Source organism: Typopeltis vanoorti, chromosome 15, assembly GCF_054136105.1.
Source record: "Typopeltis vanoorti isolate ZY-2024b chromosome 15, IOZ_Tvanoo_1.0, whole genome shotgun sequence".
NCBI lineage: Eukaryota > Metazoa > Arthropoda > Arachnida > Uropygi > Thelyphonidae > Typopeltis > Typopeltis vanoorti.
The window spans coordinates 39,231,789-39,244,155 of record NC_143563.1 but is presented as its reverse complement, the minus strand read 5'-3'; positions in this window follow the sequence as shown (position 1 = coordinate 39,244,155).

Sequence of the window (12,367 nt, the reverse complement as noted above, 5' to 3'; positions counted from 1 at the left end):
TGTGTGTGTGTGTGTGTGTGTGTGTGTGTGTGTGTGTGCATGCGCGTGCGTGCGTGCCTGCGCGGATGCCGTGAACATATGACGAGTTGTGCTGTTAATGGTATGTGCAAGTCGTCCATAGCATAGAAGTAGGCATTTTGGAGTGATTTACCATTTCATGTGTGGATTGGGAACAAAACATTTCTTCAGAGAACAACTCTTGAACCGAAATTCAAGATACCATCATTTAAATGAATTTGGGTGGCGAACCATTGTAAGACTAGAGTCAAGCACAGGCAGCTAGAGTAGTTCCTCTGTTTACGGACTTTGGAGCGAAATTCAACAGGCACAATCAGCATTCTGTAGATATAGCAACGGAAGAACATTTCTTACAACTCAGTGGGTGATCAATATCTCCGATTATCAAGCGTCGAAACAGAAGTGGAACAGGAATCAGCCACGACATGACCTCTCCTCGGCTAGAGGAACATTGCCATTTGCTTGCACTGTGAGCAGAAGAATTCACGAAGGTGGCCGGCACATAAATCAACCCCTATATCAACTGCACAGGAGAGAACCTTTGAAATGGACCAAGCTGCACTTTAAACTGAATCCAACAACAACAGGTGTCGGTATTATTTACAGAGTTCCGATTTCCTCTACTAAGAAATGCTAAGCGTGCCCATCATACTGACGATATACTCATAATATACCCATGTGGTATATGATGAAACGCCTTTACAATATCCAGGAGAATCATTGTGTAGCTGTCCCCTTTACACAAGTCAGCTATCCCTTTATTATAAAAAGTTTACAAAAACATGCTGCCACTCCATACACTACCATATTCTTATCAACGCATCTCTGAATTTTGTCTTTCACCAACTTTTCCAGAACTATTCCTTTGCATAGTCAGATAGAATGGAGTCAAATTTCCATACAATCCTTTGGAGATAATTGCATTCAGATTCTGCGATATCTTAAATACTTGTCTTTCATCACTCTCTATTCTCATACAGTTTTTGTCAAATAAACAGAAATATCCTCACATTAAAGAAGTTGAAGTTTAGGAGCCATGTAGTAATGATTGCATATACAGCTCAAAAGAGAATTGAAATGCTGAAACGAACTTCACATGTAAAAATAAGCATGTCATTTTTCCTCTTTACAAAGCCTTGAAAGACCTCACTTGGACTACTGTACGCAGGTCTTGTCTCCTGGTTTCCGTTGAGATTCTGATATATTAGAGAGACAGTGCAAAGGAGAGTGTTAAAAATGATATCAAGATTATGGTATACTGATTATGAAGACAGATTGAGAATTTGTAGGCTGCAGACACTAGCAAACAGAAAGAAAGAGGAGGTTATGATTGAGACTTTACAAACTTCTGAAAGGGTCATACAGGATTTCAGTTGATGGAATTTTTCAATTTATTGAGGGTGGGGAAAGGGCAGGAGGGCAGCCTTGGAAACTGAGAATGAATACCGCTAAGTATGAGGTGAGTTTTAGATTTTTCTGTAATAGGGTGGTGCTTGATTGGAATGGATTGCCATTGGATGTTGTAAGTGCAAGCAGTGTGAATGAATTCAAGAATAAGTAAGACAGTTGGTGCGTGTTGTATATGGCCTCCCTCCATGAGACCATGACTCCCTGGAGGTGTCTCTTAATAATAATAATAATGAATAATAACCTTAAAAATGATCATTTATTAACTGAACTATTTCATCTTCTTCTGTCAACTCATTCAAAACAGAACTAGCTAAAGTTATCCTTCCATACTCATTCTTCGTTTTACTAATCATATCGCAGAAGAACTGTGTGGGGTTTTCTTTCTCCTGTTCGGCTAATTTATTATTATGACCCGATTTGCTTTCCTTGCCTTTCTCTTCATCATTCTTGCGTATCACAGTACGCTGCTCATGAGCTTAGTGATCATCTTTCTCCTTGTTTACTCTCTGCAATATATTATCTTTTGATTTTGAAGCTCCTGTTTAATAATACCACTCATTCATGCAACTCCTACCTGATTTATCCTCTTCAACTTGAGGCCTGATATTGCTTCTTTCAAATATCTCTTTCTATATCTCCTTGCCTACTGTTGATATCCTTCCTTTGTAGATTTTTGTAGTCGTCTCGCTTCAAGTTGCTTCATAAGCTTTTCCTAATCATCCGTCTTATATTAGCACAAGCTCTTCTTAACTGAAAATCCCACCTCCCAACTTCTCCAGTCATGACTACATGATCACGCTACCCAAATCTAAGGCACTGTGGTTATGGTCCTTAATTATGGACAAATCTTCTGATCCTATGTGCAGATCCACACTCTAATATTCAGTGTCGCCTACATCAAATGTTGCTTCAAAAAATTACCTCTTATTAGGTGCATATATTCCGTTTGCTTCTTCTCTCATTTCTTCCTTCTTCTTTCCAATGTATAACTCCATTTCTGATGGAGTTTAACCTGTTCTCCTTCTGCTAATGCGCCAATGTGGATTTTCTACATCATCCCCTATACATGCTAGCATATATGAGCAACTAAAATTGTGTCCTATTTGCCACTATTTGGCAGAACTTCTCTGCTATCATCGTTTGTACTCTACCGTCGTATTTTCCTTATCCTCTCCGAAACTACTAAATTCGTTGCATTCTGTCCCTGTAATTACATTATCTGCAGTTAGCTAAGTCTCACTAATGACTAGAACTTTTGATCTGGTTTGCAATGACTCATGGCAAAAGCATTTCCCTCCTATTCTTCTAGCATCAGTATACATAAACTGCAGCATCTCCTCAGTCCCAAAGTCATCTTTATATTCTTATTAATCACCCTATTTATCGTTGTTGTTTTAGAGACTTTCGCAATTTTTCGCATTTGTACTAATCATTTGCTCGTGAGTTACAACGGAGCCACCAGTATGAAGCTTTACCTTTCCTGATTTTTTTCTTCCATGCTATCAGTGAGCACAGCTAACTCTGAATCTATTTAGGTGTAGTCCATCAGCATTATAAATCATTCCATCAGTTAAATTTCGTCATTATAAGTAGAAACACCACACCAAAAATTCCTTCTGCACAACCTGTGCATTGATTCATTTGCAACATTGTCCTTATCCTTCTTCTCCTCCTCCAGTTACCTGTAACACGGTCTAATATCAGACATAACATTTTTCACTCTCTCTCTCTCTCTCTCTCTCGTTCTTCATTTTCACTTTTAAGTATAACCCTTTCATATCCTCTTTTTCATTAGTAACAGAGAAAACTCTCCATTCTTTCACTATATCTTTTGCTTTGCAGAAGTCCAACGCCACGTCCGAAGCATTTGCCAAGTGCAAGGCGAAAGTGGCAAGAAGTAAGGGATTGCCTGTAGGGTGAAGCACAGTGGGGACATCGAGGGCGCTGAGCCGATACAGTAGCTGTGAAGGCCTGCAGAGAAACCTGAATTTGCTGACTAACTGGTCTCTGGCGCACCCAATTCCATGAAGAGTGTCTGTTCCGAAAATTCGAATTTCTCATCGGGAGCTCGATGAGAAATATGCTAAGAAGACTCTCAACATATTTCAGCTTAACATCAATTGCACTCGAAAAAGAAGATGGAAAAGCTTAAGAACATTTTATACAAACATAGCATCCACATTTCATATCTACAAGAAACGATAATAAATCAAAATCTGAAACTTCAAATCAAAGGCAATTCAACACTCAGGAACGACAGACAGGATTGTTCTGGCTGAGGCTAGCTGTTCTCTTACGGACCAAACACATTAAATATAAAGAAATTATTTCAACTACAAATAGCAATCTAAATAGTAACACAGAGGCTCAAGCAGTCCAGTTGTTTCTACCAAAACGCATTATTACAATAGTCAATGTATATCACCCAGATAACACAGACATCAATACAGAACTAATTAAGCAACTAAGTCAAGCAATGTCAGATACAAAGATCCTTTTAGGAGATCCAAATGCCAAAAGCCCAACTTGGGGCTCCCCACTACTAGATCGCAAGGAGCACAAATAGAAGACATAATTGATGATCTAAACCTTGAAATTATAAACAACAAGCAAAATACATATCTGTCAAATACAACAGATACAGAATCAGCATTGACATCACAGCAGTAGATTATGAAACTGCAAATCATACCCAGTGGAAAATACTAAACAATGCCATCATTGATCATAGGCCTATCATCACAACCATTAAATTGCAGTTAGGCCAAAAACCACATAAAAAAGAAATCTTGGAACTTCAGAAAAGCAAATTGGCCCAAATACACACACCTATTAGAAACACATTGCACAGGCACATCCACTAGTAAATAACTTTATCAGCAACCGCTAGAATTAACTAACAACATACAAAGAATCAATTCCCAGAGTACTCAGGAAAAACAACTGGTTCCATTTTGGAAAGATCATAACATCAATGCTATGATCACCGATAGAGATATTATCAACGATCAGTTAAAACAAAATAATACAGAAGAAAACAGAGAGAAGTTAAAAGAATTAACTCAAAAAATTGAAGATGAAATTTCAAACTGCAAACAAGAAAAGTGGAAAGAATTCTACAACAAATTAGATCCAAAAAAAGAGTCACAAAATGGAATACCATCAGATTATTAAACAACGCTTTGCCCAGATGCTGATCACTTTTCAAACACAATCTCCTCTGGAAATAATACAGCAACAACAAACAAATAGATGGCAAATGTTCTAGCCAAACATTACTCAAAAGTAAGCAAACTGCAATACAACAACGAACACAAATGTGCAGGAAAATTGTAAAACATCTGCTAACACAATCCAGAACCTATCCTTCTGAAGACATCTTTGCTCAGGATCTCACAATGACAGAATTAGAAACAGCAATTAGTCAAGTTGATCTGACAAATCATCTGATATAGATCTTATCTTTGGACATATGATATAAAAACATAAAGCCAAAACCCGACTTCTGAAGATATTTAACACTTCCTGGAATACAGGCAGACTGCCAAAAATGTGGAAAACATCAGTCATTATACTCTTACTAAAACCTAATAAAAACACTACTGACTGTAAGAGCTACAGATCAATAGCTTTAACTATTACTCTCTGCAAACTAAATGAAAGAATAATACATACTAGACTTATGAATTGGCTCTTAGAAAATAACAAGATCAACTTCTATCAAACAGCTCACAGGTACCAACACAGTACAGAAGATCAATTATTTTATTTTTGCTAATCAATCATAGATAGCTTTCAAGAAAAACCACCAAAGACGACAACAGCAATTTTCTCAGATCTTACAGCTGCCTTCGATCGTGTATGGAGACAAACGTTAATAAAAATTGCATGCGATACTGGAATAAGGGTAACGCATTAATTTGGATTTCAGATGTCATGAAAGGAAGAAAATTTAAAGTAAAAGTTAATGGAACTTCTTCCAACATACACCGAACTTGGGCTGGAGTCCCACAAGGTTCTGTTCTAACACGCTCCTGTTTCTCACCTATATGAACAATATTCATCCTCACGTAATAAATGACACAAAATTAGAATGCTCTACGGATGATATAGCAATCTGGCACACAAGGGATAATCCTTAACAATCTGAAAAAGTCCTAAATAAATCAATAAAAGGCTCGGGAAGATGGGCAAAGTAACTCAAATTACAGATAAACCCAGAAAAACCAAAACTCAGTATCTTCTCCACTGATAGAAAAAAAAGGCACAATTACAAGCCCCAAATCAAAATATATAATACCAAAATAGGAAAAAACAGAGTCTTCCAAATACTTAGGCCTTACCATAGATACTGAACTAAGATTTACAGCCCATATCACAAATGTATCTAATGAAGCTCTTAAAAAGCTTAATATCATCAAAAGGCTTTGTGAAACAAAGGGGGTGAAAAATCGAAGACACTAAAAACTACATATACAGCACTCATACTCACACTGTGTAATATGCCTCAACAATCTGGTGTCCAGCTTCGACTTGCTCAAAAGAAAAGTTTGACAGAGTACAATCAAGAATAGCAAATATTATTATAGATGCAGTCTCATCCACAAATAATTTTAAAACTCAACAAGAGTGTGGGCTTAACATACTAGATGACAGAAGAAAACTCTTCACGGTTAAGTTCACTAACATAATCAGGAGCCAACAACAGGATGTCATCTCACTCAGGACTTTCGATGTCTGGACAGGTAAATCTAGACTAAAGAGATCATCTACTTTACAATATGATCATGAAATTAGAAAACAGATAGACCGCGAGCACCTGTCCACTGAAATAAGCAAAGAGCCATTCTATTTCACTAAACTACCAAAAAACACAATAATTAACTTAAATCTCTTAGAACGATGCTCAAAAAGGATTCACAGCATGTAAATAAAAGAAAAGGACTTGACACTATATACCACTTAAATAATTAAAACCATGTCATTGCCTACACTGATGGATCATCTGATGAAGCACTCAACCAAAGAGGAGCAGGGGTTTTTATAACTCTACCTAGAGGAGAGGTAATGCAAATGAAAACCAAAGCTAGCAAAATAGTTTCAAACTTCACTTGTGAATTAACAGCCGCACAAGCAGCTATCAAGTTCTATCTATCTAATCTAATAAATAGTGGAGAAAGAATTAGCATCTACAGCGACTCAAAATCTGCACTTGAAACATTAAAAAATTGAAAAACAAAACTCACACAGGAAATTCATGAACAACTAACAACTTTAAATTTGAAAAATAAGAACTGTACACTGCAATGGACACCAGCTCATGTAAATATCGAAGGCAATGAGAGAGCAGACAGATTAGTCAAAGAAGCAAGATACTTACTTTACACAAAAATCAAATCCACTCTCAATAACTGATGCAAACCCTGTAGCAAAAATAAAAATGGTAAAACAAACTAACAAGAAGAAGTATGAAATCTGCGAAATGAATGAAAATAGAGAAATAATCACCAGGCTAAGGACGAAACACTTTAAAAGCATGAAAATTCATTCGGACAGTACTACAAGTTATGAAACATGCAAGAACTGTTCAGGGATCGAACTAACACCTGCCCATATCTACTCTTGTCACTTCTCTACTACAGAAAATTGGCAATAACCCTACGGAAAGTTTTACTTCATCAAAGTTCAAGAGATTGCCAAAGCAGTTCTACAGGCCCACGATCATATCTAGAAGCTCTTTAGTAGACTCAACAACAACAACCCCAACTATATCTTTTTACATTCGAATAGCTTCACTACAATTAATTTTTACACCAGCAAAGCATAATTTAGTCTTGTACCTCTTGCTTTTTTCTCTTATTTTCTCTACCAATCTCTTGACGTTTCTGCATCTGTTTAATTTCACGATTTGTCTGGGGAAGGATTTAACTGTCAACGCGGATTCTTTGCCTAAGATCATATTCGCTCTTACGTGTCACCGCACTTTTAACATAACTGTCAATAATAACATTTCCAAACTTCTTTCAACATTTTGCAATCCACTGTCATGTGATTTTCTCTCTTCACACAACTGGTACTCACTCTCAAAACATTCACTACTCCTCTTACGACTCTTGATAGTCTTCTACAAATATTCCAACTCACGCAACGACTACGACAGTCAACCGCTGCTATATCATGATTTCTGTACCTGATACTATATGCTATTGTCAAAAATTGCATGAGTTCTCCTGTTGACTTTATTGAGTGAAAATGAAAACCAGAGATTTCGACGGGATAAAAATGGAAAAAAAAACTTGCCCTGCCAGAGAACGATTTATTCGGGAACATGTTGAAGAATAAACTAAATCCGTATTGTCCAAATTATGCAACAGCCTACCATGATGTATTCTGTCAGAAGCCTTAGCAAAATCCAAACGTATTGTGGTGTATCCATTCCTGTTGTTTAGTTCAATGGTAACACTGTTAGAAAATGTGATCAATTTGCTAAAACATGACCTTCCCTTACTAAACCTATGGTGTTCGTTGCAAAGTAGAGATTCACTTTCAACTCATTTCTGGATGCGAGCTCTAACCAATTTTTCCAAAATCTTTTCCACTCCTGAGATACTAATTGGTAGATTGTTGGATGCATCGGTCTTAGCACCACCCTTGTACAATGGAATTACCATGCCTTCTTTCCATTCCTTTGGTATGTATCTAACCAATTTTTCCAAAATCTTTTCCACTCCTGAGATACTAATTGGTAGATTGTTGGATGCATCGGTCTTAGCACCACCCTTGTACAATGGAATTACCATGCCTTCTTTCCATTCCTTTGGTATGTATCTTCCCTGTTCTGAGACTCATATTAAACAGCCAGGTCAAAGATATAGCTAGTTCAGCTGAACAATTTTTAGCATACATACTAATATCCCATCAGTCGTTATTGCTATATTCTTATTCAGTTTGTGCAAGCTCTAATACCTCGTCCTCATACACCTGAGTTTCTTCATCCACTAAAGAAGCAGAAGTGAGCTCAATGTCGCGTGTTTGATAGCTTTTAACAAAATGGACATGCATTAGTTGAACAACCTCTTCTGCTTCTATAACCCTCACACTATCTGCATTTAGACGAGTTTTTCTTTCATGTTCATTTTTTCTTTTACTTCCAGCATATCGATAGAATTCTTTGGGATTACCTTGAGCTTGCAGAGCCAGTTTCTCTTCATACTCAGACAATTTCCATACAACAGTTGTGCCTCTTCTCGCCTGCTGCTTATAATATTCATAATGGACATCCCCTTGTATACATGATATTCCTTTCACATCATCCTTTTCTTCCGAATCTCTTGCTTAATAAGATTACACTTCCATATGATTCCTACCCTATTCTTCTTCAAACTCTCGTGACACATTCTGATATCACATCATTCGAGTATTGTTTAAATATTTCCCATGTACTGTCGATATTCTTCCCATCCAGCAACCGATCCAATTTCACTGAACTCAGTATACTCCCCCAGTTGGTCATTATTTCCTGCTTTGTAGTTCAGCATGTAACCTTTTCTGAATGGAACATTCATAAACTTAGTCACTTTCCAAGTGAGTGCCCCATGATCGGTGCCACGAACTAGAGGCAGAATAGTTACGTCTTTAACTGTAACACACCCTCTGACACTATAATGAAATCAAACACTCTTTAACAAATAAACTCCTTATAAGAATCTTTCTAGATTCTTATAAGAAGAATCTAGCCGAGAAAGCCAATGGAAAACACAAAGAGCTCTTTCGTTATGTGGCAAGTAAGGAGAAGAACAACAATGCAAGATAAACATTAATGAGTGATGATGATCACGAGGAGCAGAGGCTGTTAAATAGTTAAGTTACTGAGTGATCACTTTGCAAGGGTAATCCTAGTGACAGATTAATTCTTCCACCTCTGACAGACACTATTGTGGGAACAGAGGTGGAAGAATTAAAGTTTCTCAGGATATTTCAGAATTTTAATGTAAATAGAGGATGGGATCAGCGAGAGTTAGAATGTACAAGAGAACTGGCAAGACCTTTGAGCAGGGACTTTCGTTTAAATCTCAGCTCTGGTAGAGTTCAAAGGGAGAGGAAAGAGGACCAAATAATTCCTTTGCATAAGGGAGGTCTAAGACAGCAGTAAAAAATTATAGACCAATCAGTATCTCAGGCATGGTGATAAAAGTACTAGAAAAATGGTAAAAAAGAGAATTCAGAAATGGATAGATAAAAATATAGTACTGTATGAGAATCAACCTGGCTTTGTGAAGGGTCAGCCATGCCATAGTAATTTACTAACTTTTTATAATAGAGTAACAGCTGAGTTGGATAAACGAAATGGCCGCACGATGATTTTGCTAGATTTTGCAAAGGCATTTGACAGAATACCACATGGAACTCTCTTATGCAATTTAGTACAAATGGAAATGAATATGACACTCGTTAACTGTAGAAGAGGGTGGCTGCTAAGCAGATACCGAATAGTGGTATATGGAGGGACAGAATCGAGGCGGAAATTGGTGGCTGACGATGTACCATATGGTTCAGTGCTGGGACCATTGTTGTTTAATTTGTATATAAAAGATATAAGAAATAACCTGAAAGGAAATATTGAGTTGTTTGCTGATGATACAAAATTAGGCAAAGTAATAGTTAATTATGGGAATGTGGAGAGCTTGCAGGGTGATTTAAATAGGTTATCACTATGGGAAAAAGATAATGGGTATCAGTGTAATGCAAAGTTATGCAATTCGGAATAAATAGATTACAAGCCGTGTATCACATTGATGGCACTGTACTCAGGGAAATAGATGAAGCTAGAGATTTAGAGGGTGGTGGCAGTCATTGAGTTAAAGTTTGGAGAACATTTTACTAAGGTTGCTAAGCAACCTTAGTAAAATTATGTGTAAAAAATCCTTAGTAATGGATTACGTGCTCAAGTGTGATCCTGGTCTCTTGGGGATGAAGAAGCAGTGGAGAGGATTCCAGGCGAGTGACCAAGATGGTGAGTGGCCTGTGGAATGATACCTATGAGGATAGATTGAAGTTGAGTGGGTGACAGAAGTTGATTGATAGGAGAAAGCGAAGAGATATGATAGAAACATTAATTTTTCTTAAAGGGTTTTACAGTACATATGCAAGCGATATGTTTCAACACTTGGCTAGAAGGACTAGAATATGGGGGTGTCATCCCTGGAAGTTGAATAAAGATGCAGTTAGTAGTGGTGTAAGGACTGATTTTTTTGCTTGGAGAACTGTGAATGAGAGGAATAGGTTGCCAGAGTCAGTTATGAGTGCTTTGTTACTTAATGGGTTCAATGATCGATTGTGTGGATAGAAGTGGTCTCTCGCGATGAGTCTTCCGGCTCCATGGAGGTGCCCGTATAATAATATTAATTATAATAATTATAACTGTATTGAAGTAGGCTGACCATACGTACAGATTTGAACTGGTTTATTATTCATAACCTACAATCGTATATCAATATTATGGATACAAGTAATTTGTATAACCATGGAGTCACATCGTTCGATACGAAATATCGATATCTGCAGTGATTTATTCAGAGAAACTAAAAAATGCATGTTGGCAACACTTGCAAGTCTAAGACGTGACGTCTGTTCTGCTGTAGCGTTTTTGTTTAGTTTTTGTTTTTGTTTTGTATGTATGCTAACTGGTGGCTTTCTTATTCAATAGCGGTGGTTTAAATTTCATATTTTTTTAAAGCTTTAAGTCTATCCTTGCAATGCCAAAGAGGAGAAACTGCAGTTTTAATGACAATTTCGAGAAAGAATTCAAATTTATTTAACTGTACAAGCTGTACTGTACAGTTTGTCCAGTACACAGGACTGGACAAACTGTACAGTTTGTCCAGTCCTGTGTACTGGACAAACTGTACAGGACAAACTGTACAGGTGTAAACGTATTCTGTTTCTTACTATTTATTTTATGTGTCTTTATTTTTTTTCTATAACTTGTATACCATTAATTCTTACAATATTTATCTTTATACTTTATTCTAATTATCTGTGCATGCTTTCTCTCTCTGAATCTTTCTTGCTTATATTATTACGCACTATGTTTAACTACCTTTCGCACTACGAATCTTATGCCTAAGATACAAGAAAATGTATTTAATTTAGACTGCGCCACTAATATTATTTAATTAGCATAAAACTCAATAACACGGCCGACAGATTTCTCTCTCTCTCTCTCTCTCTCTTTCTCTAACACAATTTCCTTCAGTAAAACTTTACATAAACAGCCTTGGTCTATTCTTTTGCTTAACTTTACGCTTCAGCTATCTCACTTAGTCTCCAACTCACAAGTCCGATTTTTTAGAAACAGTGCAGTTGTAAATAAACAATCAGGCAGCATTCTTTTAACAAAAAAAATCAAGACAGATTTCTATTTACATTACTATGAAATATACACGAATTTAAACATTAGGGCGATTGCTTTCTCTATCCATCTATAAAAATTCTTTAGCCTAAATTAGAACATTTTTACTTCAACATTAATTAATTTGTTTAACCGAAAAACGTATTTACTCTCTGCTTACAATTTTCACTTATTAAACTCCTAGTTTACTTGCATAGTAAACTAGGAGTTTAATAAGTGAAATATCAAAATATTTCACTTATTATAAAAGATAAGTCTAAATATCAACCTCAAATTTCAACTTTAACTTCAAATGTCAATAGATTCTCTTCATGACACTTTTTGTTACTGTTAATCTATATCTTAAGTGTCCAACTAAAACACATTATAAGAGGAATTGTACAAAGGTATATAACATACAAAGGCTCTGTATCGCACATTCAGTCAAAAGACTTTCATTAAAAATTTTATGGCAATTCTTTCAATTCAGATCTAGAGCTTCCTCAGGAAATCTGGCATCAGCAGTGTCTCATCAGGAACATACCGGGC